This window comes from Pan paniscus, chromosome 6 (genome assembly GCF_029289425.2).
Source record: "Pan paniscus chromosome 6, NHGRI_mPanPan1-v2.0_pri, whole genome shotgun sequence".
Taxonomy (NCBI): Eukaryota; Metazoa; Chordata; class Mammalia; order Primates; family Hominidae; genus Pan; species Pan paniscus.
In genome coordinates, this window is record NC_073255.2 from 34,503,042 (window position 1) to 34,521,073 (window position 18,032).

Consider the following 18,032-nt stretch of genomic DNA (forward strand, 5'->3'; position numbering starts at 1 on the left):
TTGACTTTTGGCTTTTAAAAATTGTTCCCCACTCGAGTCTCCAGATAGAACTACATTTAGCAACCGTCTCTTTCTGAATTCCTGGTACTAAAAGCCACAACCACAAGGGCTGTTTCGTGGGTTTGCTGTAAAACATTTGCTCCAGTCAACTCACTGGAAAATAGACTATCTCTACTGAGTACCCGCTGAGGTGTGGGTGCTCACGATGTTTAAAAACAAAACCACGTGTCTACGCGGCAGCGACACCGCAGGTGTTACGTGCCGGGTTTCTTCCCAGGATGGAGACCGGCGCGGGCTGGGCCGGGAAGCAGCCCCCGGCGCCCCGGCCGAAGGAGAAAAGGAGAAGGGTAAAAATAGCCGGCGGCCACGGCCCACGTGCAGCCGCGGGAGGACCGAGCGCGGGCGCGCGGAGAGGGGTCCGTACCTCCAAACATGCGCGGTGAGAGGTGAGCTGGTAAGGAGCCGATCACCAGGCGCGGCCCGCCGGGGCTCCCGCCCACCGGCCAGTGCCGGCCGCCGCCGCCATCCTCAGGGCTGCTGTGCACCCAGTCCTGCGAGTCCTGCGGGCCGCTGCTGCTGTTCGAGATGCTGAAGGAGGACTGCGCCGCGAGGGCCCCCGACGCCACGCCCCCCCGAGGAAACAGCTGCGGGGCCGCCGCGGCGGCGCCGCCGGGCTGGTGAGCGCTGGGCACCTGGGCCGGGAACCTCCCCGCGGCGGCGGCCCCCGTCCCCCGGCCCTGGTCCCGGTCCCATTGGCCACTCCGCTGCTACTGGAAGGTAGATCCGAGCCGAGTACGCGCGCGTGCGCGGTTAGCGGCGGCCAGGCCGCTCTGCTTGGCGCTCATGTCCGCCCTGCTCCGGACCGGGCCGCGCGCTGTGCCCCGAGAGCCAAGAGGGCAGGAGCGAACGCGGGAGCTAGAGGGCAGGGCCGAGGCGCCGCGGCCGGCCCAGAGAGGCCCCCGCACGTCCAGGGCCGCCGCCCGGCGCCCCGAGGGGCAGTCGGCGCCCGGCGCGCTCTTCTCGGGGCGTTGGGCAAGGCTGGCGGCCTGACGCGGGCGCGGGAGACGAGGAGACGCGGAGAGGAAGGTGTCCCCGCTGCAGGCACCCCTCGCTGTCTCCAGCAGGAAGGGGCGACTCAGGTGGCGGTGCGACTGCCGCTGGTTTCGGTTATGGTGCGCCATGACGGGCCGCTGCCGCTTTCTGCCGCCGCGCTTGGCGCCCCGGGCCTCCGCACCGCCTCCTCTCCGGCGGCCGCTGCTACCGCCGCCATCCTCCGGCTCCCACGGCGACTGGCGGCTGAGTGGGAGGCGCCCGCCCAGACTCCGCCGGAGCCACCTTCCCTCCTCCCCCAGCCACCCAGCCGTTATTAACGGAGAAAGAGGAAAAACGGGTGGCGCGCGAGGGGAGGATGAAGAATGGGAGGGAGGGAGGGGTGGCCCGCGCTTCCCGGCAACCGTGGCTTCGCTCCCCCTGCGAGATTAATTTCACAGGGGATTAATTTCTCATTTACAAATAAAAATGTAAGTTTAGAACAGAATGTTTTAACAAGGTGAAAGCATTCACTGCATACTATATGCCAGCACTATACTTAGGACATATAGGACATATACGACTGTATATGTGAGAGCTTATCTCACTTCTCTTGTAGAATGGTTGTTATTAAATTTATCTGAGAGGTGAAGTGATTGACAGCCGTTGAAGGATTACTTGAGACCATGGAAACTATAACTTGCAGAGTCAGAATTTGAGTTCAATTCTGACATCAAAGCTATGCTTTTCCTACTATGTCAACCTGCATAATAAAACTACACTTCTGAGACGAGGAAAGATGTTTCTGATGTTTAGTGATGTATATTACATTAACATTGATAATATGATCTCATTAGGTAGTATTGAGTAACTCTAATTTCATGCTTTAAATGCCTAGAGGGAGGACTGGAAAGATAATCACCAACTTTTTTTTTTTTTTTTTTTTTTTTTTGAGATGGAGTTTCGCTCTTGTCGCCCAGGCCAGAGTGCAGTCCTGTGATCTTGGCTCACTGCAGCCTCTGCCTTCCGATTTCCAGCCTCTGCCTTCCGATTTCAAGTGATTCTCCTGCCTCAACCTCCTGAGTAGCTGGCATCACAGGCGCCTGCCACCACGCCCAGCTAATTTTTGTATTTTTAGTAGAGATGGGGTTTCACTATGTTGGCCAGGCTGGTCTCGAACTCCTGACCTCATGATCCGCCCGCCTTGGCCTCCCAAAGTGCTGGGATTACAGGCGTGAGCCACCGCACCAATCACCAAAATATTAAAAATGGTTAGCTCTAAGAGGTGCTTACTTTCTCTTTTCAACTCTTTATTTTTTGACATTTTCCCCCCAGTGATTTCACATTACTTTCCCAGAATGTATAGTGTTATTTTTAAAAAACCTCTGAGACATGAACATTCTGTTGGAAATTTTTTTCTGTTGTTATTTTTTCTTTGTCTTTGAACTTTTAAAAATAGCTTGCAGTTTGGAAACAATTGGTCAATTAAATCTTCTGCTTGGTTAAAATTGTAATGGGTACAGGTGCTATTATTCCATTCTGTTCCAGTTTTTACAATATATTTTATATATTTTATGAAGGAATAAATTCAAGGATCTAAATGAAGTGAATTATGAAATGTTTCTATAAATCTTTGTATTTTTCTATTATCACCATATTTTAATTATATACTTTTATATTGACTATTATTTATATTACAGAATTGGGTATCACATATATAATATTTTTCTATATAGAGGCTTAATGTGTAATTTTGAAGTGACTGATTCCTAAGTGAAATGATCTAAATAAATTTGTCAGAATTTATAGTGTCTAAAGCAACCATCACAAAATGGTATTTTGGAAAGATTATTATTATGAAGAGAATATATTTTCCTCCATTATCTCTTTGTTTTTATCTTTTTAAAGGTAATCATAGCCTCCTGGTATCGCACATCCATGGGAATAATGAATTTATTTGGACTAGAAACTAAGACCTGCTGGAATGTCACCAGAATAGAACCTCTTAATGAAGTTCAAAGCTGTGAAGGCATGTTTCTTCCAAAAATGCTGTCATTTGTAAACATTCATAAACATTTAATAATATTATGATTCACTTTTAAAAATTATTGTAAAATACTGTTGTTGATTTAAAAAAAAAATTAGAACTGGCTCACCTCAATGAGTATTTTACATTTTAAAGAAGTTTTCTGAGAAGGCTATGTACTTACAAATTTGCGTATAAATTTTGGAATTTGAGTATTAACATGTCCCATTGTAAGGCAATCTTGACTATAAGTTAGGCTTCTATTTCAGAATGCGAAGATACAGAAAGATGTTTTTTGGGGTAGCTTCAATATATAAATTTTGAGGATAGATTAAACAGTCAAATATCTATTTGTAATAGCTAATGTATAAATTTAATTATGCATACATATTTAAAAATCGGATATGCAATAATAGATTGATTTAGAAACATTACTTTTTTATATATGCTCATAGTCCGTGAGTAGTATTAATGAAACTCTTCCTATTTATCTTCTACATTGGTTTCTTTGTCAAAGAACCACTTTTGGAGTCATCCAGCAGCGTTCCAGGATACATAGTGGTCACTTCCATTTAAGATGTTTGCATTTCAGCACTTTTATAATTCAAATATGGTGCTGTCCCTTGAGACTCTTGTTGAGAGCCACATGTATCTCTTTTTATAACACTAACACTGTTGTTTTTTCTGCATTTCTTCAAATTCTTAACAACATGACTTATTATATTTTATGGATAAATTTTTAGACTTGTTTGTAACAACATTCAACTCTTGGAATATAAACTAAATCTATTTTCCTTACATTTTTTACTGATTCCCTCAGTAAAAATAGAATTGATGAGGATGTTTGAGGGGCAATTATACTTATTTGTGTACAATGTAAAGGATTGGAGAAAATGCCTCATAAAATGAGATACTTTGCAATGATTCAATCAGCTAGAAGGTGTGACCCTGTCTGAGTGGTGAAAATGATCACCTAAATATGGTATTAATTACATTCCCAATAAGTGATAAGTTAGTGTTTGGCACTTGGGACACAGAGATGAACCAGCTAGACATGGGGCCTTACCCTCATAGTTTATGCTGTAAGAGGTCTGTTAGCAGTTACAACTGTGAGGGATACTACAAATAAGAAAATAAGATTACTGACATTAGGAGTAAGAGGATAAGTATTTTAAGAATAGGGAATAACATATTCAAATATCCTGAAGCAAGAGAGAACTGAAAGAAGGCTAGAATTCCTGGAAGTGATGGAGAAGAAAAATGATGTGAAATGGTGCTGGGAATATAAACAGGGATCAGATCATGAAAGGCGTGCACTGGTGAAGGATTTTATACTTTATCCATTGAAGAATATTAACAGAGTTTCATTTTAAAACATTATTTAATCAATGGTATGGAAAGAATATTAGTAAAGGGACAAAAGTAGGTTCAGGGAGGCCAGGTAGGAGACTATTATATTCTCAGCAAGTGATTGCAGGAAAGATAATGTGGATATACAGGAAAGATAATGTGGATAATGTGGGTTTGAGAGAGATTTTGGAAGTAGAATGGACAAGACTTGGTAATTGTTTGGCAAGAGGGGGAAGGTGAGTGAAGAATCATGTGAAACACAGTTTGGTTTCTAGCTTAAGTAACAGCTCCTTTGAATGGTAGGAAACATTTGAACAGCAGCAGGTTTGTATTGTTATGTTTCATTGTGTATGCATGAATTTGAGGTACTCGAGAGACCTCAGAGTGGGGACATCAAGTGGCTATCTGGGTATAAGAATAAGGAGAAAGTTCTGGATTAAATGTAGAGTTGGAGTCATCTGTATATAGATCATTGGAGCCATGGATGTGGAAGAATTTCTTTATGGAGAATGTGCAGATGGAGAAATGAAGGGGGCATATGACAGAGCCTAAGGTGGTTCAGTATTAAAGAGTGGTACATAAAACAAGAGAAATTACTGGAACTGATTGAAAGGAGTGACCAGAGAGGCAGGGGGAATCAGAAGGCCAGCCTTCAGACCTTGGCTCCAGCCAGTTAAAGTGAAATAACCATTGACAAGTTGAATATTCTATGTTCTGTTTTCTTAATCATAAGAAAAGTATTTTTATATCAGCTAATATCATAAACTTGTTCTGAGAAAAATGTGGGATGATTGTAAAGTACATATTGCCACACACATGCACGATCTTCTATATGGAATATACTAAGATTCTAGCTATACATAATAATGGATCAAATGACTGGATCATTTCATATAGACTAAAGCTGTACCCTGAAGTCAAAACCATATCTTAACTCTTCCTAGAGCCTAGCAAAAGATAAAAATAATGCAATGGATTTTCTTTTGTATTCATTAAGTGGTTCTACAGACAGTTCCAGACACTGAACACTAGCAGCATCACCTAAATAAATGTGAATCCCCAACAAATCATTACAGTATAATAGTAATTCATTAGATGAAAGTACAAATGCAATTATAAAAAGTATAAAGTGTAACTATATAATACCTCATTAAGGGTGAGCTTACATATGTGTATGTGTATATATACACACATATATACACACATACATATATGTGTTTGCATACACACACACACAAACTCTTATAAGGGTAAAGAATTAAACACAGCGGCAATCTGGAAAGCAAATGCTTTGAGCAAATTCATAAGCTCTTGATTGCAAAGCACTGAGATAATTATGCCCAATTGCTTTCGAGTCATATATTCATTAAACACTGATTATCTGTATCTTTTCAAAGGATTGGGAGATCCTGCTTGCTTTTATGTTGGTGTAGTCTTTATTTTGAATGGACTAATGATGAGATTGTTCTTCGTGTATGGAGCATACCTGAGGTAAGACTACTACTGAATTAAGAGACCTTTCAGTGGGCTTATACAGACTGGCTGATATTTTTTGATTGAATGAAAAGGAAAATTAACGAGATTAGATTCATATCAGGAAAGTTTGTGGATTTATTTGATTTTTTCAGAAGCTTAACCAATATGTAACCAGAAACTGGAGATGTCACTAAAATTCTATCTCAAAGGCATCCCTTTTATCCCTTAAGGATTTTTTTTTTGACTAATTAAGATTTCCTAACAAAGGCTTTAATGGAATATCTCCTAGTTCATGTGTAAAATTAATAAAACATTGGAGGAGATCTTTGGTTAGCAGTAACAGCAGCTTATTTCTAATTGTATTCTCTAAGGATGAAATTAAGAAAGCAGTAGGAAAAACTGTATCACATGTGGCAGGCACTTACATCTACTAGCCTATCTTGATAAGAGTACCACGATGAAGAAGCAGTGAGACCGGTCTCAGGTGATAAGTTGAAATTAATTTCAACGGTCATATGTTTTGCTCCCACACTTAATTGCTCCCTGAGATAGCCAAATCAGCGAGTTTTTGTCAATGAAAACTAAGGTGAAGTCAGTTTTGGTTACATCTAGGAAAGTATCTGCCTTTCTCACAAAGGACAGACTTAGCTGCCCCTTCTCTGTTTCCTCCTGCTTTTATTACACTAGGATGTCATGCCCAGAGCTGTAGCGGTCATCTTGTGACCATAAGGGAAAGGCCATAAAAATAGCAGATATATCTGGCCTACCATCCTTCTGCTGCTGAACCAATGCCAACAGGTACTTATCTTTCATTTTCTTGTTGAATGATATAGTAAACAACATCCATATTGTGTAAGCTACTTTTGTTAGGTTTTCTGTTTCTTTCAGTGGAACATATTCGTAGCTGAATCATCAGATTTCTTTACAATGTTATTCTTGTCGTGTAAAACATTTAAAATTAAAATTAAAATTAATTAATAGTTTTACTCTTTCAACAAATATTTGTTGAGTTTTCATAGGGCTTATGTCAATATAGAGATTAGTAAATATACACACTCTTTGTTTTAGGAAGTTTTCAGCATAAAAAAGACTAGCATAGAATCAATGAAAACTAGTGACATAGTCAGTGTTGTACCAGGGATACTATCCAGCATGGTACGTAAAAAGAAAATTAGTAATAAGTATAAGGATTGGAAAACTTGAAAAAAAAGAAATAAGTGTTCTTGAAAGTAGATTACATCGTATATCTAGAAAAATTTTACAAGTTTATGGATACAGTATTTGCAATAAGAAAATATACAATGTTACTAGATGTAAACATTAATATTAAAATTCAAAATTATAAATTTTATACTTTAGGATCAAATAGAAAATGAAATTTTGAAAGGATGCTATTTAGAATAGCATTAAAAGCATGACGTTCCTCAGAATAAATCCAACAAAAAATATATATGATAGCTATGGGAAAATGATTAAAACATTCCTGAGATATGTCTAGGAAAATCTAAGTGGAGAGATATTCCACATTGATTGACTGAAGACTTGATATTAAAAAGATTTGTAGATTCAATGCTCTACCAGTCAAAATTCCAACATATTTTTTGTTGACTTTGATGAACTGATTTAAAAGTTACTCAGAAATGCAAAGGGCCAAATACAGTCAAGGTATTCTTGAAAAAGGACGATTTGCACTATCAACTGTTGCTATATTATAAAGCTAATGTAAAAAGACGCTGTGATATTGGCACAGGAATAGACAAATAGATAACCGAAATAGAGTACAGCCCAGAAGCAGAAATGTACATTTAAAGGCATTTGATATATGGAAGAGCGGGTATTGCAGATTGGTGGGTAAGGGCAGGCATTTTAAAAAATAGTCGTGGAATACTTGGGAGATCATATGGAACAAAGAGAACTTGGAACTATATAAATACTACTCCAAGCTGGATTAAACACTCAAATATGAAAGACAGGTTTATACAAGTGTTCAGCATATAATACAGAAAAATCACTTGGAATAAGAAATGATAAACAAGATACAAAAATCCAGCCATGAAGAGAAACTGATAAATTTGATGAGTTTATCAATTTTACCTCAAAAGAACTGTAGGATAAAAAAAACCTGAAAGTGAGTGAAGATATTTACAAAGTGTACGCCCCACCTACTATCCAGAAATTCCGTTCATTAATTTGATAAATATTTATTGAAAGCCTGTTGTGACCAGGAGCACTGTTCTAGGTGCTTGGAATACAGAAGAGAAATCTCTGTCCTTGTGAAGTTTATATTAGAGTGGGAAGATAAAGACAAAGAAGAAAGACAACTTGATAGAAAAATGGACAAAATGTTTATGAACTGATATTTCCCAGAAGAACACCAAATGGTCAATAAACATATGTAAAGTTGACCACCATCATTTGTCATAAAGAAAATGTAAATTCAAACCACAGTGAAATACCAACTCACATCTAATAGATTGATAAAGGAGCTTTCATCCACCACAGGTGGACATATAAATTGGTACAACTATTTTGGTAAACAGTGTATATTATCTGGTAAAGTTGAAGGTATAGATACCTTATAACTCAGCAATTCTAATTTAACATATATATTCCCAAAAAAGTATTGTACATGTGTACTAGGAAGTACATACAATAATATGGTAGCATTATTTGCAATAGCTTCAAACTGGAAAGAACCCAAATATCCATTAACAGAGAAATGAATACATTTTGGTTTATTAACATGGTGGAACAGTATACAATAATGAGAATGAATGAACTATGCAGCTACACACAACATGGTTGAATCTTACAAATATAATTTTGAATGAGTGAATCCAGGTACAAAATTAAAAAAAATACTGCATTCTTCCATTTGTATGTTGTTTAAAAACAGATTAAAGTAAATCATAGTTTGATATGTGTATAGAAAGAGTTATGTTGATAATCTCAAAAATCAGGTCAGTAGCTGATTCTTATCTTGGAGGCTTGCAAGTGAAGACTGAGTATAATCATTTCTCTATTTCAATTAATTATATGGTGACTACATGGACGTTCCCTTTACAGTAGTTCTATAATCTAGAAATTTTATGCACTTTTCTGTATGCCGTGTAGAAAAATATAAGCCCATTAAAGTACTTTGAGGGAAAAGGATTGCTTTGAGATTGTTTGGGCAGGTTTAAAAAATGTTCTATTTTTTTTTTTAAAGTTCTGTTTTTGGGCAAGGCGCAGTGGCTCATGCCTGTAATCCAAGCACTTTGGGAGGCTGAGGCGGGCGGATCATGAGGTCAGCAGATCGAGACCATCCTGGCTAACATGGTGAAACCCCATCTCTACTAAAAATACAAAAAAAAAGTTAGCCAGGCATGGTGGCAGGCGCCTGTAATCCCAGCTACTCGGGAGGCTGAGGCAGAAGAATCGGCTTGAACTGGGGAGGCAGAGGTTGCAGTGAGCCGAGATCGCGCCACTGCACTCCAGCCTGCGTGACAGAGCGAGACTCCTTCTCAAACAAACAAACAAAAAAACAAAAAGACAACAACAAAAGAAATGGTTTTTATCTTTCATCTGATTTTTGTATTCTGCATTATTGCTTCTCTGGGACTCAAGTAAAGAATATTTGCAGTAGTTTAGACAGTTCTAAGTTAATGCTACATGAAACTGTTTGAATCTTGTCTTTATCTCTCAATCCCTTAAATCCAATTTCAAAAATAAAAAGTTGCCTTTATTCAGGTTATTCAAAGGATGTGATCTAGACTCTAAAGTGCTAGCCTGTTTCTTAAAAATTACTTTATGCGGTGGGGCGCGGTGGCTCACGCCTGTAATCCCAGCACTTTGGGAGGCCGAGGCGAGTGGATCACGAGGCCAGGAGTTTGAGACCAGCTTGGCCAGCATGGTGAATCCCCATCTCTACTAAAAGTAAAAAAATTAGCCGGGCATAGTGGCACACGCCTGTAATCCCAGCTCCTCGGGAACCTGAGGCAGGAGAATCTTTGGAACCCAGGAGGCGGAGGTTGCAGTGAGTTGAGATTTCACCACTGCACTCCAGCCTGGGCGACAGAGCAAGACCCCATCTCAAAAAAAATTTATGTTCACACCTTATGTATTTCATTTAGAAAGTATTTTAGCTACGATAAATTATAAAATTGAGATTAATTTATATGTACACTTTTTAGGATTGTACATTCAGGATTTAAACATCAACCACATGGGTATGGTTTAGTACTATTATGTTTTAAATATGATTTAAACTATGGTTTAAAATTCTGAGGTAATTTTGTGAAAAACTCACTATATTTTACATGAATTTTGATTGTATACTCTTATTATTTTTTACAGTGGGACTCAACTAGGAGGTCTTATTACAGTACTGTGCTGCTTTTTCAACCATGGAGAGGTTTGTTTTCTAGAAAGCAATTTTTAAGAAATAGAAGGGGTTATAGAGGAACAAAGAAATATACTCATCGAAACAATATATAATTGTATACTACTTATGACTTCACAGTATTTCAAAGACCCTCGTGTTATAAGTTGATATTTTAATCATGCTGATTGAAATGTTTAAATAGCTAGAATTTCAAAAATGAAATCTCTTGCCTTATTTTTAGTAAATATATACATATACATATATTCTGTAGAGAAAAGGAAATACTGTACTTGTTGAGTTGAATCACGTCATGCACATTATCTGATTTATTCCCACTAAACTTTTTTTGTGGGTGGTGGTAGCCTCACCATACAAGTTATGAAATTTAAATTTAGAGAAAATTAAGTTACTTATCCACATTCTACATTTACTACATGATGAAGCTGGATTTCCCATTCTATGTCTGCCTCTAAAACCTCACATATATATTAATTTATATTTTATTAATTATAAAATTATAGTTATATTTTATAAAAACTTTTATATATTTTATATGTATAACATATATATTCAGCTTTTTTATTGTGGTAAGAATAAGTAACATGAGATCTGCCCTCTTAACAGATTTGTAAGTGTACAATACAGTGTTAACACAATGTTGTATAGCAGATCTCTAGAACTTATTTATCTTGCCTAACTGAAACTTTGTATGCATTGCACTCCCCTTAACAACAATGAAAGAGGCCTCAGGCCTGACAGCAGGGACACGGTTAAGACACTGCCACCTGCTCCCTCACTTCTTTGTGTTACATCATGCTGTCTGTTCAGTAATGCAAAATGCTGAATTCAAAATAGACATTAACTTACTAATTCAGCCCAATGAAACATAGTCCACCTAAAAAAGAGCTCATAGAAGCTTATTTCAAATATGATGGATACATTCAACAAAATATTGGTATATACCATGTCCATACTCTGTTAGATGCTGAGGATATGGCAATGAAAAAGAGAGAGATTCTGACTCCTAGCTCTTGGGAGCAAAATATTTAATATGTTATGACACAGGTTTCATAGGGTAGAAGTATTTTTTTTTTCAAGATGGAGTCTTGCTCTGCCACCCAGGCTGGAGTGCCATGGCATGATCTTGGCTCACTGCAACCTCTGCCTCCCGGGTTCAAGCAGTTCTCCTGCCTCAGCCTCCTGAGTAGCTGGGATTACAGGCATGTGCCACCATGCTCAGCTAAATTTTTGTGTTTTTAGTAGAGATGGGGTTTCACCATGTTGGCCAGGCTGGTCTCAAACTCCTGACCTCGTGATCCACCCGCCTTGGCCTCCCAAAGTACTGGGGATTACAGGTGTGAGCCACCACGCCCGGCCGGGGTAGAAGTACTTTTATCCATTGCTATTGGGTTAATTTTTAAAAATCAGTTAGATAAAGGAATCATAAAAATTATACATAAAAGCCATATATATTATTTTAAAGCAAACAAATGCATTGACATTCAGCAATGTGCTGATTTAAAGACAAAGCTTTTTCTCTGAGTGTGCCAGACAACTGTTGGTATAAGTTGACTTTCTTTTATGTATCACAATTCCTCTTCCAACATTTACAATTTTGGTATCTTGGAAGAGGAGCAATAACTTTTAAGACTCTTGCAAAGTAATAAGAATTCACATTCTTTCTAGAATTTCAGAATTTTTGATGGAAAATTTTTCTAATACTCTGACCCATATGTCTTAGAAATAATTTTAAAGTTTGTGTGAAAATTTAATACTTTCGTTACATGCATCACGTTTGTAGTTCCCAAATACTTCTAGTTGTTTTTAAAATATATACTTAACCTTTTTTAAGGTACATTTTACAAAATCTGAGGCAATCTTAGCTATTTAAAGTGTGTATTTATATTCATTCATACTTGTTACATAGAAACTCTCATGGTGCTTGTGAATGACCTAGGTGACATTTGTTTAGGTGTTTGTCTTGGCATGCATGTATCCCAAAGCCTGGGATGCCAGGATCATGTGCCAGGATCATACTGCAGGGCTGGACTATGGATCTAGTTGGTCAGTCCCAGAATTCTCACAACTCTTATACGTACAATCTTGTTTGTCCCTTGGGTTTCATTTTGCTCGGTCTGATATATCTGTTGCTGGTTTCTGGACATGGTAGTTAATTGCTGTCTACTTAATGGCCTCATGCGTTAAGAGAGCTTCAAAAACTGAGAAGCTATGCCAGACACTCAGAAATGGGATCTAGTGAGCCTAGTATTGAAATTACTAAAACAAACTCACCCCTGGTTTTTAAATATGTTTGTTGTAGTAAACATGATGTAAAGTGGGCATTTTGTTGATTTCAGGTCACTCGTGTGATGTGGACACCACCTCTCCGTGAAAGTTTTTCCTATCCATTCCTTGTACTTCAGATGTATATTTTAACTTTGATTCTCAGGTAACTTCGATTTATAAAACAAAGGCAAATAAATTATAATTTTAGTGTCTTAAAATATGCTTCAGTTCAGCACTTTGGGAGGCTGAGGTGGGCAGATCACTTGAGGTCAGGAGTTTGAGACCAGCCTGGCCAACATGGTGAAACCTTGTCTCTACTAAAATACAAAAGTTAGCCAGGCATGGTGATGTGCATCTGTAATCCCAGCTACTTGGGAGGCTGAGGCAGGAGAATTGCTTGAACCCGGGAGGCAGAGGTTGCAGTGAGCCAAGATTGTGCCCACTACACTCCAGCGTGGGCAACAGAGCGAGACTCCCTCTAAAAAAAAATATGTAAATATATATATTATATATACTTCAACCTATGAAGTTGTAATTACCAAATTGACCATTTTTTAGTTATTTTAAAAGTAAATTGAGTATAGAGTTAAGAAAATAATTCAAAATTGCTACGTAAAAATTGCTCTCCATTTAAGAGTGTAGGCTACAGGTTTTAGATAACTACATTATATTTTAATAAACCAAAAGGTATGTGTTTGTATATAGTTTGCCAAGATTCAGAAGTTTTTGAGAAACAATTACATTTTCTCTTCAAAGTTTAGGTACCCTGACATTGTTTTCTAACCTGTGGTTTTGATGAATGTGCCATGAAAAAAGTGTTCTGTGTGCACACGAATTTGGGAAATGCGGAGTTAGATGGATAAAGAGTACATATATTCACATATTTATGAAGCATTTCTGAACAACCAATGTTTCTAACAGGACAACCAGTTTCATTTCAAACTTTTTTTTTGGATACACTTTTTTTGTAGGGATTACATTTATAAGCATTTTAGATATATAAGAGGTCTGAGAAATGAACAAAAAAAACCATATGTGGTAGAATAGTATAAATAGCCTTATCAGAGAAATAGATTTGATAGAATACTAATGAGAACTCTCACTGAATGAAATAATGATCACTATCTCCTCCAAACTCCCAGAGGACCCCATTCTTCACCTACTAGTCCCTGGCAGATTCTGCCTTATATAAAAATCATTTGTTTTTCTTCCTTGTTTTTTAAAACAGTAAATTTATGAATCATCCACACATACACAAGTTTTTATTTATTTATTTCTTTAGAGATGAAGTCTTGCTCTGTCACCCAGGATGGAGTGCAGTGACATAATCGGCTCACTGCAACCTCTGCTTCCCGGGTTCAAGCGATTCTCCTGCCTCAGCCTCCCAAGTAGCTGGGATTACAGGTGCACACCACCACCCCCAGCTAGTTTTTGTATTTTTGGTAGAGGCAGGGTTTTGCCATGTTGTCCAGGCTGGTCTTGAACTCCTGACCTCAAGTGATCTGCCCGCTTCGGCCTCCCAAAGTGCTGGGATTACAGGCGTGAGCCACTGTGCCCAGCCAATTATAAGTATTTAAAAATACCACTGGAAACAGGGACCATGCCATATTTATCTCTTTAACCACAGAATACTGCACACGTCCATGCAAATATTTGTGGCACTCAGATAAAGCTAATTGAAGAGTGGTAAATAGTAGTGTACTGGAGTGGCACAAACCTTGAGAATGGAGCAGGCTAACTTCTGATTTCTTACCAACCTGACAAGTATATTCTGGGGTTGAATTTGGATTTAGGAACCTCCTCCTCATTCAGATTTCTATATCTTTGCTCTACACTTTGCCTTCTCTCAAAGATTAGGTGATGGAAGCTGACCATTCTTCATCACCCCTTGCTATTCATTCCCAGTTTAATTCCTAGGAAGGTGGGTTATTTTTATTTTTTTGAGGTGGTATCAGTCTGGTCAGTCAGGGCTTTCGTGGAATAAAATGTCTTAATGAGAACATTTAGGGTTGTATCATTGAGTGCATGTGCTATACTCTGTATCTTAGTCAGAACTAATTTTTGTTTGAAAAATATAAGATTACAAAGTACATAATGAGTATTTTATGATAACATTAATAAACAATATGAATTTAGAATTTTGTTTTTGAAAATTTATATACGATTGTACAAAGATTCATCAAAATCCAATACAGCATTTATAAAAGGAGCAGTTACAGTTTTATTATTTAGGTAATATGTTTGTGTTTCTTCTTTCTTATCTAAAAGTTACTATAATTCTCTGTGGTAAAAGGTATTCGTTCCCAATACATCTCAGTAATGCAGAATGGACAATTTAAACTTCCACATGCTTCAGCTGAATTCTAGAATGATTTTTTAATTTTTTAAGATTCTTTTTCCTTAAATTTTTCCCATAGTTGTTAACTTATTACTTTGTCAGCACTTACATTTCTCTTCAATGTTTTTTGAAACAGAAAAGTGGTGGTATATAAAAGTTGTTGCTACACATACACAAGAAGCATGTTGAGGTGTGCAGGGGCAGCGCCGTGTCCTATTTTCTGACCTCCTTGCTGGAGTATTAAATTTCTAATGTCATGCAGATGTAGAGGAAAACGAGCTTTTGTATTTAGAATATTTAATGGTAAATTACAATGTTATTTTTTTTCATGTAACAGTAACATTTTTATTTTTTATTTTCTTTATTATTATTATACTTTTAAGTTTTAGGGTACATGTGCACAATGTGCAGGTTAGTTACATATGTATACATGTGCCATGCTGGTATGCTGCACCCATTAACTCGTCATGTAGCATTAGGTATATCTCCTAATGCTATCCCTCCCCACTCCCTCCACCCCACAACAGTCCCCAGAGTGTGATGTTGCCCTTCCTGTGTCCATGTGTTCTCATTGTTCAATTCCTATCTATGAGTGAGAACATGTGGTGTTTGGTTTTTGGTCCTTTTGATAGTTTACTGAGGATGATTATTTCCATTTTCATCCATGTCCCTACAAAGGACATGAACTCATCATTTTTTATGGCTGCATAGTATTCCATGGTGTATATGTGCCACATTTTCTTAATCCAGTCTATCATTGTTGGACATTTGGGTTGGTTCCAAGTCTTTGCTATTGTGAATAGTGCCGCAATAAACATACGTGTGCATGTGTCTTTATAGCAGCATGATTTATAGTCCTTTGGGTATATACCCAGTAATGGGATAGCTGGGTCAAATGGTATTTCTAGTTCTAGATCCCTGAGGAATCGCCACACTGACTTCCACAATGGTTGAACTAGTTTACAGTCCCACCAACAGTGTAAAAGTGTTCCTATTTCTCCACATCCTCTCCAGCACCTGTTGTTTCCTGACTTTTTAATGATTGCCATTCTACCTGGTGTGAGATGGTATCTCATTGTGGTTTTGATTTGCATTTCTCTGATGGCCAGTGATGATGAGCATTTTTTCATGTGTCTTTTGGCTGCATAAATGTCTTCTTTTGAGAAGTGTCTGTTAATATCCTTTGCCCACTTTTTGATGGGGTTGTTTGTTTTTTTCTTGTAAATTTGTTTGAGTTCATTGTAGATTCTGGATATTAGCTCTTTGTCAGATGAGTAGGTTGCAAAAATTTTCTCCCATTTTGTAGGTTGCCTGTTCACTCTGATGGTAGTTTCTTTTGCTGTGCAGAAGCTCTTTAGTTTAATTAGATCCCATTTGTCAATTTTGGCTTTTGTTGCCATTGCTTTTGGTGTTTTAGACATGAAGTCCTTGCCCATGCCTATGTCCTGAATGGTAATGCCTAGGTTTTCTTCTAGGGTTTTTATGGTTTTGGGCCTAATGTTTAAGTCTTTAATCCATCTTGAATTAATTTTTGTATAAGGTGTAAGGAAGGGATCCAGTTTCAGCTTTCTACATATGGCTAGCCAGTTTTCCCAGCACCATTTATTAAATAGGGAATCCTTTCCCCATTGCTTATTTTTCTCAGGTTTGTCAAAGATCAGATAGTTGTAGATACGTGGCGTTATTTCTGAGGGCTCTGTTCTGTTCCATTGATCTATATCTCTGTTTTGGTACCAGTACCATGCTGTTTTGGTTACTGTAGCCTTGTAGTATAGTTTGAAGTCAGGTAGCGTGATGCCTCCAGCTTTGTTCTTTTGGCTTAGGATTGACTTGGCAATGGGGGCTCTTTTTTGGTACAATGTTATTTTTAAAACTCTAATTTTGATTGCTTCATGCAAGCCATGAAATATTGCAATTTCTTTTTAGTATACTTTAAAAAGTTAACTATATTTTGTTGTATTATAGTAAAGGTAATGGAATAATTTAGATTTTATCATTTTGCAAGTAGTCTTTCTTTTCAGTGACAGACTACTTTTAGGGTGAAACTTATTGGTATCACTTCTCTCTATTAAGGACCTCGAGCAATGATAGAAGGCCCTTCATTGCACTCTGTCTTTCCAATGTTGCTTTTATGCTTCCCTGGCAATTTGCTCAGTTTATACTTTTTACACAGGTAAGATGATTTTTTAAATTAATTTTTATTTTTATTTTAAGTTATGGGGTACATGTGCAGGATGTACAGCTTTGTTATGTAGGTAAATGTATGCCATGGTGGTTTTTGCATCTATCAACCCATCACCTAGGTAGTAAGCCCAGCATGCATTAGCTGTTTTTCCTAATGTTCTCCCCACCCCATCCCCCGACAGGCCCCAGTGTGTGTTGTTCCCCTCCGTGTGTCCATGTATTCTCATTGTTCAGCAACCACTTATAAGTGAGAACATGTGGTGTTTGGTTTTCTGTTCCTGTTGCTGAGGATAATGGCCTCCAGCTCCATCCATGTCCCTGCAAAGGACCTGATCTCATTCCTTTTTATGGCTGTGTAATATTCCATGGTGTATATGTACCACATTTTCTTTATCCAGTCTATCACTGATAGGCATTTGGGTTAATTCCATGTCTTTGCTATTATGAATAGTGCTGCAGTGAACACATGGGTGCATGTATCTTTGTAATAGAATGATTTATATTCCTTTGCGTATATTAATTAAATTGAATGCAAGATGTACTTGGTTGTTTCCATAGAAATTTTTAAATAGGGTTACATTTATGCCCTAAAAGATTTTCAAAATAGGGAATAAAGTTTACTTAAAGGTATGATTTTTATGAAATAATATAATTCCACATTCTTTTACTGTATTGATTAGTTTGACAGATTTTAAGGCTCAACATCTGAAAGAGTTTTTCTATTATTTTTATTCACAAATGTTATTTTTGGTGTTTGAGATAATATCTGTATATATCTACCTATAGATTTTCCTTTTGTCCTGGGAATCATTCTGGGTGCCAAGCTACACAGCATGCTAAAGGCCAATCCTACTCTTCACAGCAGGACGTTCTGCTGCTAATCCAGCTAAATGTTGGCTGTTTTGTCTGTGGAGCAGAATTTTTCCTGGCACCATTTCTGTGAGCTTTAATCATAAAGCTCATCATTCCTTAAGTGAGCT

At 38.0% G+C, this 18,032-nt stretch overlaps 1 pseudogene; it reads left to right on the forward strand.

The window, feature by feature from the left end:
- Positions 1–1,306: 1,306 nt before the first annotated feature.
- LOC117980901 (probable C-mannosyltransferase DPY19L2) overlaps positions 1,307–18,032 on the forward strand; it is a 62,077-nt pseudogene continuing 45,351 nt past the window's right edge.